This window comes from Conger conger, chromosome 8 (assembly GCF_963514075.1).
Source record: "Conger conger chromosome 8, fConCon1.1, whole genome shotgun sequence".
Classification (NCBI taxonomy): Eukaryota; Metazoa; Chordata; class Actinopteri; order Anguilliformes; family Congridae; genus Conger; species Conger conger.
Window position 1 is genome coordinate 9609073 of NC_083767.1, and position 14980 is coordinate 9624052.

The 14980-nt window shown below is 40.6% G+C and overlaps 1 protein-coding gene across 1 annotated transcript in view; it reads left to right on the forward strand.

The window, feature by feature from the left end:
• Positions 1-792: 792 nt before the first annotated feature.
• The window catches only part of sorbs2b (sorbin and SH3 domain containing 2b), a 65765-nt gene continuing 51577 nt past the window's right edge, over positions 793-14980 (forward strand). Inside the window, exons 1-3 of the mRNA XM_061251750.1 lie at positions 793-896; positions 6971-7164; positions 8513-8645. The gene's annotated coding sequence lies outside the window, so the exon portion shown is untranslated. The remainder of the gene's footprint in view (positions 897-6970; positions 7165-8512; positions 8646-14980) is intronic.

Here is a 14980-nt window from a genome sequence, read left to right on the forward strand (position 1 = left end):
AAGCATTAATTTGTAGGCTATTGCTCATATTGTCTGATTAATTTACCTTATATCTGTAAAGAAGCCATCGTAAAGCCGTTTAAAAACTCTATTCGTTCAATAAAATATTTTTAAAGATTGTAGGCTGCAGAACTGGACTTGCCAGATCTATATTCCGTTCATATAGATCCGTTTTTTTACCTAAATACCTAACATACGTATTCGTGTTGTATTCACAGCATGTGCAGTGCTCATATGATCGCCATGCTTCATGCACAAATTGAAGTGTTGGTCGTTTCCATGACTACAAAAACAGCGCTAAACCAATAGCCAGTCTACAACAGTGCTGAAACCACCAGCCATTTTGCCAATGGAAGCGCATAATGGATTTATATTGGAATAAAACCGCGATTCAGTAGGAACGAGAGAAACATTATGCTTTTAGGATGATATTTGACAATAAATAAAGATTCCTCGCTCTCAGATATATGTATATTGCCCTGCCGACCACCACTGGACGGAACACGCGCTGCATGTAAAATGCAGAAAATGTTGATTCTGTTTCACCTCTGTCAAGGGCTATTGCATTGCGTTTTATCTCCCACGGTGACTGGTTTACTGCAATGCCATTTCATCTGCTTTCGGACTCATTGCAAGCGTAAATGACCCAAAAGAAGGGTGTTGCCGTGTCCAAACATTAGTTATGTGTACTGCAGCTTTATTTGGACTGACTCCACAAAAGAAGCAGGTGTGTGGTTACACTCGGACTGTCGCCGTAGTGTGCGCTGCGTCTCTGTCTCAGATTTGTGTGGACTTAAATTTGAGCGCTCTAGCTCTCACCGTCTCCCGTGGACAGATAACGTTAGCTACAAAGCAATCCGATTTCTTTGGATGACTTTTTCCGACCACAGAGCTAGGTAAGCAATTTTGCTTCTGAAACCTAACAAGTACCCGCGCGAGTTTCTGTCGCTGGACGAATGTATTATGTATTGTGTAACGGGGTTAATAATGGTATATTTCCCAGGGAACGTGGAATGTGTAATTATCAATACATAACTCCATTAATAACGGTACATGGATCTAAAGTATTTTCCAATCGCATGCACCCATTATTTATGGTATCCAGGACGTGTAACGTTATTTGTTGAAAAACATGGCATCGGTATATTGTTTCATGAAAGTGACTGGCTATCTAACGAGCTTGTAGAATGTTGAAGGCGTCGGATAGTTCTGCCAACACAGCTACTGCTATTACATTTAAATCATGTCGACGCATTTATCGTGAACACGGTGTAGTGACTTTCAGAACGCAGTATGCCGTATTAGTTACATTGTAGCGAACTGAGTTGCACGTCCGGCTCATGAAACATGTTGACTTTGCTGTTTAGCGGGAATAACTGAAAAGAGCTGCCCAAAGGTCTATAGGCTTCTCAAATATGAAATACCGTGCCAAATAATTATTTGCAAAACATCGTATCATCATATCAACAATTAATTTAATTTTAGTTCGGGCGATTTACTTTAACTATTGAGTTATGAAACAGTATACAGAAATTGTTCCCAGATGACCTTTCAAAAACATGAAGTGATTGATCTTGAAAGGTACTAAAGTAAATATTCCACCAGTTTGGTTCACGTTGAAGTGACGGAGTATGGATCGCTGTGTGTCAGATGCCAATAATTGACAATTAGCCTACGATGTCGAGTTATGATTTGTATTCATGTATTCATTACTTGTTGGAATTATAGAACAATTTATATGTTTTGTTTTAGAAAAAGGAACAAGACTACGTACATTAAAGGATCGGGTGAATTCTGTAAATATTTTGCAATTGCGCAATTGTTGAATTTTATATGCTCTATGTTTTGTCTTTATTATTTTATTAAACAATATATGCATTTCCGTTCCGTACCCACCGTTTTAAAATTACATGGAGGATAATTTGTACCCATGATAATTATTATGGATTATTTCATGAATTCATCATTCTTTTGCTGCTAATCACAGCGCTATCCTAAGTATATAGTATGGAGCTGACTAATTCTGGAATGCTTGTGCCTATGTCAGGAGTAATTATTGTGTATATTATGCCTATTGTCATTTTAAATGCATCTATGAATGCAAGTTTAACTGCATTATAAAGAGATTTTGTTCTTATTGAGCTTATCATTTGGCTTTTACCACTGTGGGATATAAGCAACAGTGTAAAAAAGTTGGTCTGTGTTCTTATCACATTGTGCAGTACTTTTGTGGCTGCCTGGAGTTCATGCCATAGATTAAAGTCTTTCACTTGTTCTCTGTCCAGGCAACCTGTTGGTCTCAAAAGAAGGGTCCAGCCTTATTTGCAGTTATTTATCAAAGTACAAGATGGATCACCATGAATAACTCAAGCCAGCTCATTGCTTAATTTCATTTACAACCATTTCATTCAGACTCTTTCTGTTCAATTGCATATGTATGAAAAGCCCAGTGATCCACACTGAAATGTACCCTGGTTATTATCCGAGTATCCACTGCGTTTATGGAAACCTGTGAGGCAGTGGATTTAAAGCCAGTGGGCGTATGGAAGATGTATCTTCTTAGTGCTTTTAGGGTGGCAGTGCTGGCCAGTAATGATGATAGTATATCTTATGTCTCTTGTTTTTAGATTGGATCATTGAGCATATTTCTTTTTCATGACCATTTTTAGGCATAAGGGCAAAGGCCATGTTCAACCGTCACACAGACAAAAAAAAGTTCGCTGATTAAAATCTCATTTTATTTGTGGTATTAAACTGGAATGGATCATAAAAAGTCGAGACCAAAAGGTTCAACAGTCAAGTCTAGCTTGGGGGGGATACAAAATTATTAACATAAGAAAGCAAGTCCAAGTCTGCATGATTTTATAAATAGAAACCTGAAATTGATATTATATAATGGTTCTGGTCAAGGCACAGACAATCAGACAAGGGTTGATTTTGAAATGAAACCATTGGCTGAAAAATTATCCCTCTAAAATGATGTGTCATTTTATATCTTCTCCCAAGCTAATTCTACAAAGAACCACTGTCTGAATGTGACACAGATTAGGTTCAATGTAGACCTACCTGTTAACAGACAACTCCACATGGGCTCATCAGTGGTGTCTTTGGAGTTAGGGCATATTGCCTCACCGTGTATGTAAAAAAGGAAAGGTGGTGTGAATTGAAGCAGAGGTGCTCACAGTGACATCTCCGTGGCTTTTATGTGTCGTAGTCCACCTCTGTGGGCCCATTCACAGGAATTCCACGCTACGCCTCCCATTGAGAGCGAGCCGTCTGAAACCAACACCGCGTAACCCGATCGCCCGCGGAACTCAATACCGAGGGCGGCGGATTGATCCTTCTCATCGAAAAGGACCTACGGAGGACCAAACCCGGCCTATTAAACATAAATGAACGCAAATAAACAACATTTAAAATGCATAAAACAAATACATAATACATTCATTAATTAGGATTTACGTTTTTTTTGGGAGTGAGAGCAGTGTTTCACTGTATTTGCATGTTTTTGTTTTAAGGGGTTATTACGAGCTGCTATGCTAAACTGTAGATAAAATTATGATGCATTTAAAATGGACACCATAGCACTTACTGTGCTGCTTACAGCTAGTTGCTCATAGAAGACTGAATTGTAGGTACTATTAGCAGGGCACTGGCCTTTCACAGTTAATATGAAACAATCATGGAATATAGCACCTGTGTCATAGTTTATTTAAATATTTCAGTGCATTTTTCGGTTATTTATTTGGAATAGCAATCACAGAATATATTTGGAGATTAAATGAAACTTAAGACAACTGCCTGAATTGTGCTAAGTGTGAGTACTTTTAATAAAAAACATTAATTCTTTTAATGATCTAAAATAAGTTTTAGCATTGCATAGGGCTAAGACTATTTAAGACTGAATGTATAGATATAGTTGCACAAATTGAAATAAATTAGAACCAAAGTCAAATCAGAAAGTTAAAGAAAGTTGTAAAATCACAGCTTGTTGAATTTACTGAAACATTTCAGATGCAGAAAAACCACTGAAAGTTAGCGTGTCCCAACACAGATCAAGTAAGTAGGAACAATCATTTGGACTGTTTCCTGAGCCCATACCCTAGAAGCACACCAGCTAACAATGGATGGGGGAGGTGTGACAAAAAATCTGCCTGGAGGTTAGTTGGTCTTTTGGAAAAAAAACACAAACAGAAAAAACAAGAGCTTGAGGTCATCCAAACCTATTCCCCTTTCAAAGCAGCTGTAATTTTAGGTGTGATAGCACTCACTTACATTTCTGCAAAGCCTGTGGCAGAAGCAAACAAATATAGTTATTTCTAATAACCTTTGAGTGTGCTCTAAGTGTGACCTGGGACTGTGGTAATGCAGCCTTGAGAATGATGCTGAACTCTTTAAGGCGTGAGGTCACAAATACATGATTAGAATGTTCTCAAATTATGTAACAATCACCACTGGCAAGCAATGGTGTTCCAGAACCCCGGCTGAGAATTTTGAAGAAACATTCCAAAAAATCATACTCTTCAAAGGGGTGAGGATTTCTGCGGGGTCCTGCAGAGATAGGTGAGCTTGACTGACAGCTCGCTCATCCTCAGACAGCTGCCTGAGCATCCTCACCACGGCAACGTCTCTGCACCCTCGCTATGGCTCAGCCAGCAGGCTGCTCAGGCCCTGCGTGCAGAAGCACTGTCTGAAGCAGCACTGACGTTTTCATTTGGGAAGTTATGAGGACAGACTCTCCTTGTTCGATGAAAGAAGTATCGCCTTGCTCTAAAGAAAGCGGCCTTTTGAACTGAGCCACACCGGCGAAGTACGTGCAAATCCCCAGTTGACATCTTTTTAAGCCAATGCTTGCAAGCATTCGTATTCCAGCACCCCGGGCACAGGCATGTCGGACTCGTTTTAGGAGGAATAGGCCCAGGTAACAAAAAACATTACAATGTTGCTGCCATGTAGTGCTAATGTTATAACATTCCAGAAACAGCCCTTCTGCCTGGGTGTCTGTTGCCTCGGCTTCTGTGCATTCAATGGGAACGCTTCGTTCCAGATGAAATGAAGTTGAGAATCTGGACTGCAACCTGGCGGAGTGAAGGTCATTCGTTATTCATGGCAGTGTAAAAGGATATTTCTCTCAAACCAAGTAATGGCATCCATTTATTGGTGTTATATATGGGAAATCATAATTTATCTCACCTGAAACTGTTCTTTGTGGCACATTGCACTGGTCATTTTCCATAGCCAGGCTAGATCTTTACTGTAAAAGGAACATGTGGATTTGTGTCAGCCACATGTTGGTGGACATGTTCAGGCATGCAGAGGTGCAGGGCAGGTCAGTGTTTCCCCATCAGACCCTGTTCAGCACCACGTCAGCTAAAGGCTTTCATCTCCCCCAAAATAGCACCACGTCTGGCTTCCAGGTCCTTGTTAGGTTGTTTGCAAGTAGCACAGAAATCGTCAGTTTGAAAGGAAAAGATGGCTTGATTGTTTGGTCTCTACTAGGCTATGGAACTGTGTCACTGGCTTTTGTGAGAATTTTGATTGGTTGCCATTTTTTTAACATTGCCAATGACAGTTGGGAGTTGGATCCTATTCTAGCTAGCTAACTGCTGAGGTGTATACATAGTGCCAGTGGAGTGATGTCATCAAGGTTTATCTCCCTCACTGAGAGGCCTACCAGGAAGTAATGTGGTCACTCAATAGGCGGACGTCCCCCCTTTCTAAAAATAAGGCTGCGTAGTACCTTTAAAAGGTACAAGTATGCAAGCTAACGCTATGCGCCTTATTAGGTCAAGGGTGTCATTTATCGCAATCGTCTAGATAGCGGAATCAGCCACAGGATGGAACACACCCGTCCACTGTCGAAATAGAGCTTGCAGGAGCCATTCCAGATTTCCCCGCCTTGTCTAGGGCATTTTCGGGGAGTTTCCCATGGTCCTGGTTCTTCCGTGTCAGTTGTCAGAATGACACAGCAGTATGGCCATTAAGCGTATGAAACTGCGAGTGTTGTGGAGCCCTAATGGCCGCTTTTCCTTTTTCACGGACGTCAGCACAGATGCATTCCTGGAACACTTTGCTGACGGTCTCCGTGCTAAGAAGCATATTTTTCCAGATGGGTCTCGGTTCTGTGGTGCCAGCTTGTCCACTTAACTTTGAGTGATACGAGACATCAATCAGTGGTGTGTTGATGTTGGATGAGTCACGCATGTCATTGGGAGTTTTTTTTCTGTTGGACAACTAAATTATGTTGTGTGAATGCAGTATTTTCAGCTATGGCCATTGTGTGGAGATCCAACTTCACAACAGATCCCGGCCCAGTCAGTGAAATTTGATCAAGCTGTTCTTATAGCACCAAATATTCCCCATTATCAGTACTGATGTCAGAGCATGTGACCAGTGTATGTCTTGAATAGATCATTAAGAAAAAGTATTGAAAATTTAATTTAGCTATTCTAATGCCATCTACCCTCCAAATTAGTCTTTTTATCAGTCCATTTGAGGCTTTTTGCAGACGTATGGATTTTTGTTTGTTCAATAACTATATGAATTAGGGGGCCATAAAGTGGATGTAAATGTGGGGGGGAAATCAATACAAATCCAGGCATACATATATTACATTAGCCACTAGGGAGGTCTTAATAAACAACATGTTTCATTACCCAAGCTACCTGCTGACTACTGATTGTGTCCAGTGGGGCAGAACCTTCTGTAAATGGGATTCAGTCACACTGTCGGTAATTGGCTCTGGAAGATGGAATTCCCAGTGTCTGTGACTGGCTCCGGAAGATGGAATTCTGTGACTGGTTCTGAAAGATGTGCACGTAGGGAGAGTTGACTGATAACAATTGCGATGCCATACAAGCTGGCAAACACACCTCTGTTTTTATTTAACTTTGAAATGATTTATCTAGGGACCATTTGAAGAATGCTTGTTAGCCATCAGACCTGTGATAGACTTTGTTCCTTCCGTCAGCCTGATGTGGTGCAGAAGGATGCCTCATCTCTGCGCTGCTCAGGAGGGAGGCTCAGCATGTGAAAACTCACCGTCCGCTCTGAGAGTGTTCCTGTCTGCGAGAGATAGGGACTGCAGTCACTGAGCTCCACGCCGCATCGTCAAAATGATTAAAACCTGTCGTCCTGCCTGTTCTCTGCTAATCCTATTCAGAGGTATAATTCACTGAAACTGTGACTGAAGAAAATTCATTTGACGTATGAGTATTGATATAGCATGCCCCTTCTATGCCTCGTAAAATGGCTACATTATGTATAAAACTCTTGTTTTTTAAAATGTTTTTTATTTAAATTATAAATCAGTGTTGCAAAACGCAGTAGCAATTGTTCAGCAGCATTAAAATATTCAGTTAATAACATTCTAATCACATGTCTGTGATCTCTGACCTTAAACGGTTAAGGTCCATTTTTATTCACCGCTACTGTAGGAAAGAATGGAGAATTGCATCAGCTACAGTCATAAAAATATTAATCCAGACAAATGTCTATTCTCAGCAAGAACATTAAATATGAAGTCTCCAAGTATGACTTCTCATTTTTCATAATTATGTGTTTATTAAGACATAGTAACTATATCTTACACCATTAAATATATAAGTATTCGTTGTTATTGTCAGCCATAGCAAAGTCCCAAGGTTAATACTACCCACATATCCCATAATGCACCAAAAAGCCTTGTTCTTGATCTTGGGTGATCGCTAGAATGTTAAGGTTGCCCTTTTGCTAAAAAATACATTGCTGCACATGACCGGCTGACTGAAAGGGAGACCTGGGGATTAGTACTGTTCTCTCTCTCTTTCTCTCTCACACAGGTGAACAGAAGCTCTTGTTCACTCTGTTTGTTTTTGAGGGTCTTCCAGTGCTCCAGGCCACACATTCTGACTCCTAATTCCCGAAAGTGAGCGGTCAGTTCATTTGTCATCGTTCACCGGCCACATGAGGTCAGGGGAGCTTTTTCCCCCAAAGCGTATCTGTGGCAGCCCCACTGACGGATGACTGCTGTCAACAGCATTAAGCTTTGGCCGTAAAAATAGCGCCCGCATAATGCGGCTCGCGTCAAAAGAAAATCACGTAGCGCCCTTACCCTTCTCTTCTTTCTCCGTGTGGCGGCAGATTAAACGAAGGCTGGTTTGACTTGCGCCATTTGGAGACAAGGATGTAGGTTTTGGCCCAAGGTGGAGATCTTTTGGCATGTGTAGATGTTAGAAAGTTCTCTCTCCGAGCGAAATCGTCAGAACCGGTTTTCACTGTGCTGTCAGGTTCCTGTTTTAATGCCATCAATCTTAGCAGACGACGCGTGTCTCGCAGTACATAGCCGGGATGTTTGCGGAAAAGGTGGTCCTGTGTGCATTCATGTGCTGTCACTTTCTCCCCCCGAGCTACCCACGAACTTTCCAGCCCCTAGAAGTGCGAGTCTGCATCTGAAAATAGCTCAAAACCCACAACAGCACTCTAGCAGGAGACTATTCTCTCCTGATCTTCATCTTTGCCTTTCTGCCTCCAGAAACAGGGATCAGACTCGGAGAAGAACCCTGAGAGACGGTCGGATTTCCCCGGGAGAAGGAGAGAGAGATTGATGCGCAGATTACAGATGCTTCCTCTTTCAAACACGTTCCTCCACTCACACTTTCAGCTGGGTAAGTTTCTCTTCCCCTTCTTTTGTTTCTGCTGTTGGTTCGGCTTTAAGGTTTCGTCGAATGATAGTATTTTCCTTATTATTTTAAGGAGCTCGCAGTTTGGAAGCATCAGTAGGTTTTTGGTAGTAGTTTTTAGTAATTAGGATGGAGTGTGCGTTGGTTGAAGCCTACAGCCACAACAATTGGGATTCCTCTTCCTGGAATTTATATTCACAGGAAATGTTGAATTGCTTGATTGCACAGTATTGTACATCCACATTAGAAGTATTGAAGGAATGTCAGTCTAAGTACCTAGATCATTAACATAAAGGACCTTATCACCACTCTATAATGCTCTTACTGCGGTGTTGGAAAGTGAGTGGTGAATTTGTGAATGCAGTGAGCTGCAACCTAATGCAGAACCTTATTAACTGAAAGACAAACACTGACACTCACTGGCCCATACCCACACATGTCAGCATTTGCAATTCAAATACTGAATAATCTCAGTATGTATGGTCACACTCTCTCTTTCTCTCGCTCTCTCACACACATGCATACACACCTCTCTCACACATACACAGACACACACGCAGGCATGCACATACACCTCTCTCTCACACATACACATAGACCTCTCTCACACACGTGCATAAACACCTCTCTTTCACACATACACATACACCTCTCACACACACACAAATATACACATACACCTCTCTCTCTCTCTCTCTTTCTCTCACACATACATATACACAAACACCTCTCTTCTCTCTCTTTCTCTCTCCATCTCTCTCTTTCTCTCACACACATACACATACACCTCTCACACACGCAAATATTCACATACACCTCTCTCTCTCTCTCTCTCTCTCTCTCTCACACACACACATACATACACTTCTCTCTCACAAATACACATACACCTCTCTCTCACACAAAAATGTACACATGCACCTCTCTCTCTCTCATCCTCCCTCTCACACACACACACACCTGTCTCTCTCACACACACATGTAAAAACTATTTAAATCTGGTCTGTAAAACAGTGAGGGGGGGTGAGGGGGCACATGGATGACTTGTTTCTAAATGGAGGCTGTTCGCCTGGCTATTCAGGAGCCATGGACTCTGCCTGACTGACAGGGACCTGAACTTGGCTAGCACAGAAAACAATGGGCTAGCCCTGGTGAAGCAGGGAGAGAGGTCACGTTCCAATAGCACAGAACTGTGCCCCTTTCAATGGGAACAATAGCAAGGTCAGAGTGCTTTCTGCTTAGCCAATGAAACGTCCTTGGTTGTAGAATGCAGCCCGATGTCAAATAAAAGCACCGGCCGTGTAACTGTTAACAGTTTTGTGTGTATTTTCAACCGAAATACATCCAACTGCTCGATTTTTGTTCGACTCCTTCTGAGATTTATTTTATTCCCTGGGTCAGTGTTTAGTCATGGCAAGATATGATGACAAGGGCCCCGCCATGCACATAAAACAGCATGTAGACCGTATTTATTGTGCCTTATCCTGGCTCAAACATACTGTAAATGGGTATGGCTCTGTATGGCACCATCTCCAGTATGGCATCTTCCCTGTCCCTGTGAGTGGACTGTTATTGTGATGTGTAAAGCAATGCGGCATTACAACCGCCACTGATGGAATTTCAAAAATCCAAAATTTAAAAAGACAATGTTCTTAGAACTTCTAGATAGAACAATGTTGTTACATACCTTTTTGTGATTGATTTATTGAACACTGGCTTTACAGAATAAAGAATTCAGATTTTAGGAAACAAGTGTACTTGACATGACGTCACATTAGTTAATTTGCTAAAATATAGCATAATGTGTTGTGCTCAGTTCAGACGACTGAAATAACCTTACTTTCTTGAAAGCTGTAATGTTAATGTTCATATTTATTCTATATATATATATATATATATATATTTACTGTTGAGGGTGAATATAACTCTTTATAGTAGTTTATTCAGGATGTTAATCTTAGCCGCTGATGGTGGAAAGAGTGCGCTCACCTTGTTTCTGAAGCCTAAATGGGCAGATTGAAAAAAGACCCTGTGGAGGCTGCAGACCTCCAGGACTGCAGATTGTGATTGAGTGAGATCATGAGGATCAGGTGTAGGGGTCGTCTCTCCTGCATATTATTATCTTTCCTCTGGAGGAGCCCAAGGCTCTGCTGGGGCCTGGGTCTTTCCGAACCAGGCTTGCAGACGTGTTATCTTCTTGTATCCAGTAACCACAAACACATTAAGAAAAATGAGTCCTTGATTTTACTTTTAAAAAGTATTGACAGTGTAGTGAAATAGTTTTAAGTATGTGTTAAATCAGTTGAAGTCACACAGACTTAATAATACTGTGTGACCACTGTCCATAATTTTATTCAGCAAACATTTATTTTGTATGTACCAGCCACTGTGAAGCAGACAGGTTGTCTGAAACTTCACTGCACAAAAAGCTGACCGGTTGTCAAAAATCTTATTGCACACAAAAACTGTCAGAGGCTATCAAAAAAAACCACTAAAAAAAAACATGCAGTAAAACTGACGTAATGTTTTTGAAAACTCCCGAACCTGTACTGTTCCTTTAAAGTTGAAATGTTTTATAATTCCCTTTACATAATTTGGACCTAAGTGGAGTAACAGCCTGGAAGATTGCTCTCCTCACATGTTGTTATGCAATTATGTCAGCATCACTAGAACACTGACACAGCTAATTACCCATACACATTTAATTACCGGAATTAAGATCCAGCATCTTTTTGTGATTAGTATTATTACAGAAAGTCAGTGTGCATGTTGTAAATATTGCGCAGATAGAAAAGTTCAATTGTAGAGCAAAAAAGGCTTGATGCCTATACTACACTGTCACAGATGATTAGATACCAAGGCCTAGTCGTACTATGTTTCAGACAAAGCGCTGATCATTGATAAGCTGTGGTTGCTGTTGAGTGATCAGCTATTTATTTCACTCAGCTTCAGTCATTATGAATGATTTAATTTGGCAATACTACTGACAATGGAACAGACCATCATCAGCTGCTGCTTTACCTGCAAAAGAGCCAGTGTCTTTGTTCCAACCTATACACACTAGTCGGCCATTTTATTTAGATCATTCTTAAAACTGTTCAGGAACAGACACTGCTTCTTTTGTAAATAAGGAATGTTTTGCATTTTAAATGATCTGGGAAATAGAGGCAGTTCTTTGTTAATGTTTACATTTTCATCATAAAGTGTACATATTGTGAAGCTCGGGAAGAGTAACAGTAACTAAACACAGGTATAACATCTTAGAATTTCCAGGTAAAAATATATCAGCTCATCAACATTAGTCACTGGAGTGATATTTATTTTTGACAGCGGGATTGAAACGTAATTAAACAAATTAAAGCTGTCTTTCCTGTATTGAGATAGGAAATCACATGGCCTATTAAAAAAATAAACCTTAAAAGTTTTAAACCCATTATCTTTTCTTCAGTTTTGTCTAAATAAGATGAAGAAATAAATATTGCTTATTAATGACAACAATCTGTATTTTAAACTGTGTTTGAACTGGCAGCTTCTGTGCTCATTCATGCATCTAGCCTCTAGTTACTGAAAAGCAGAGTTTCATTCATTCCAGAAAGTGAAATAAATGTGGAAGTCTCCGTGTGTGAGCTATTACAGGACGCAGTGTGAGCAGGCCGGCAGCACAGGAAAGGCCTGGCTCTGGTATTTTTAGTTCATTGAAGGAGTGTCTCATCACCACTTCCAAACACTTCAGCTTAGCCCTTGTAATCATTCGGCCATATCATGTTGCCAGTAACTGAGTACGTGCAACAATAGTCATTCAGTACCACAGTAGGTAGCTGCCGTTCTCTTAGCTCTCATTTGAAATCATTTTTGCATGCAGTTTATTGTAATTTATTCCCATTTCATTTCTGTGAAGATGAAAACATCGGAGGTCTGTAATTGTATTATTCGGTATGAATCTTTAAGGATTAGATTCCATGTCGTAGTATCTGCCGGTCAGATCGCATTACGTGCTGACATTAGAGAGACATAATTCTCAGCTTATTAGTTCATTGGTCGCCAGGGTTTCTCCAGAGGTCAGACAACCAATTAACAGATAGCTGCCCTGACTGGCGGACCGCCCCTGCGGTGTCCCCGGCTCTTCCCTGACGCCACAAATGTCAGTCCATTTAAATATTTTACATTATTTCATGGGGGAAATTCCGGCCCGATGACTGCTAAGTGGAAGCTGTTGTATCTGTTCCCCTGTGGGGAGGCCCAGGCATATAGAATTCAACCCCCACCCCTCTCTCCCACTGTAGAGGCCCCACGCCACCCCATCTCCCCCAGCCTCATTACTGAACCACGCCATGCTCCCCGGCTGTATATTTAGCCTGTATATATAAGGCCTACAGCAGCCTTGTGGTTCTGTGGATAGCACTGTCGCCTCAGTCCCCAGTTAGAAACCTGGGCTGGGATGTGAGCTGATTTTGTTTGAATAATGTCCGAGTGGCTGGAAATGGCCGTTCATTGTGTCAGCCAATTAAACAAATGAAACAAGTAAATTATAGCGCTTGGGTATTCAGCCTAAGAATAGTTATGGCATAAATATGAGCTTTACTGAGGGCTATAAAGTTATATGGAATTCCCTAATCTGTTTTCCCGTCTTTGAATTTGACTGTGGCATAATTTTACTGTTAGAAGTGACTTTTTTAAGATGACACATTGCTCAGATCTGGGGAGTTGGCACCTTGGGTGAAACTTCAGACTTGATTTATTTGCCGCTCATTTTCATGTATAATTTTTTTTGTGGAATGAGGATTCCGTCCCTTTTGAGTGACGGCGGTGTCTATGTCTGCACATTATCAAGACAAAGTGGCTTGGTTATGACGGGCTTATAACTTCCATAAATCACCAAGACATTTTCACTTTTGTGAATATTAACTTATTTGGGAACACAAAGCAAGCCATCCGGGATAGCTTAAGCTTTTCTTTACACATTTGTTTTCTTCGTCTTGAAAAGCCTAGCTGTTCTGACTGGTGGCTGGATCTATAGTTCCATTAAAGGATAACTTTTTGGGTTTTGTTTGTTGGCTCTGTTTTTCTGAACTATTCCCACCATGTCAGATTATTAGACTGCATTTCAAAGCAGACCAGAGCGGTTCTGGGTGACCAAAGCTCCACAAGGAAAGATGTGACAAAATTATTATCAATACTGGCAATCAGCATGTTTGAGTTAGTTGGAAAAATGGGTCCAAGTCCAAAAATGTTTTATCCTTTAATCCAATGAAAACTGTGGCAAATTCCCATCACTAATTTTTAGGTTTTTCTTTGCTGCAAATTACAGTATGTAGCATTAAGGCATTGAGCAAAGCAAACCCTGGCAGTAGAGTACCTCGACAGGAATGCCTACTGGACTGAGCCCAACGATGCAAGATGATTCTCTCAGGGAGCATCTGGACCCAACCATGGCTTTTTAAGGAATGTGTTCAGAACTGCTCACACATTAATACACGGGCCAAATTGTTGGAAATGAACACCCGTAATAATATTTTGTCTGGAAATGACAGATGGTGGGATGAATCCTAATTTCCTCAATACTTTTTTGTGGGTTTTAGTTTTTTTAGATACTCATTTTCTACTGAACTAAAAAGGAGGTATGCATACTTCCATGATTTGACTATTTATGTGGTTTACCACACCAAAGTCATTGTATTGCTATGCAACGTGGGGAAATATTGGCTGGAATTAGAATATAGGACGTGGCCATAACTGAGTATTAGGTTATCAGCATGGTTCAATTTGATTTGCACTTTGTTGTACGTCGACTAAAGCGTCTACTAAATGCCACGTAATGTAATGTAATGTAATGATTGTAGGATGTGGCTCTTCATGACTGCCTTGAGCAGGAGTATACAGGTTTTCATTCCAACCAATCACTTCATGTGCGAATTTCACTAGTTCGTTCTTGCCTCTCTGGTTTAAGGTGTGTTATTAACTGAAATCAGCTACTTGCAAAAGTGTCTCTGGATTTCTGGTAAATCTGCTGGTGAATTAGCCCATTCATGTTGAGAGAAGGTTTTGTGATTGTTAATCATTTTATATAATGTTGAGATCACTAAGCTCTTTGTGCAATGACTCCAGTTACTATTTACATGTATAGTAAGTAGCCACTAATCACTTGGAAAACAGACTTTCCATAATAATCACCATTTTGCATATTAATTGGAACCAGGGCATGCTAGAATATATGTTGTTGAATAAAACTGAAGTATGAAGGAATCCATGAATCATTCCATATTTTAAGAAATGCAAATTCAACATCTAGACACAGTTGAATGACTAAATTTCCTGGGATT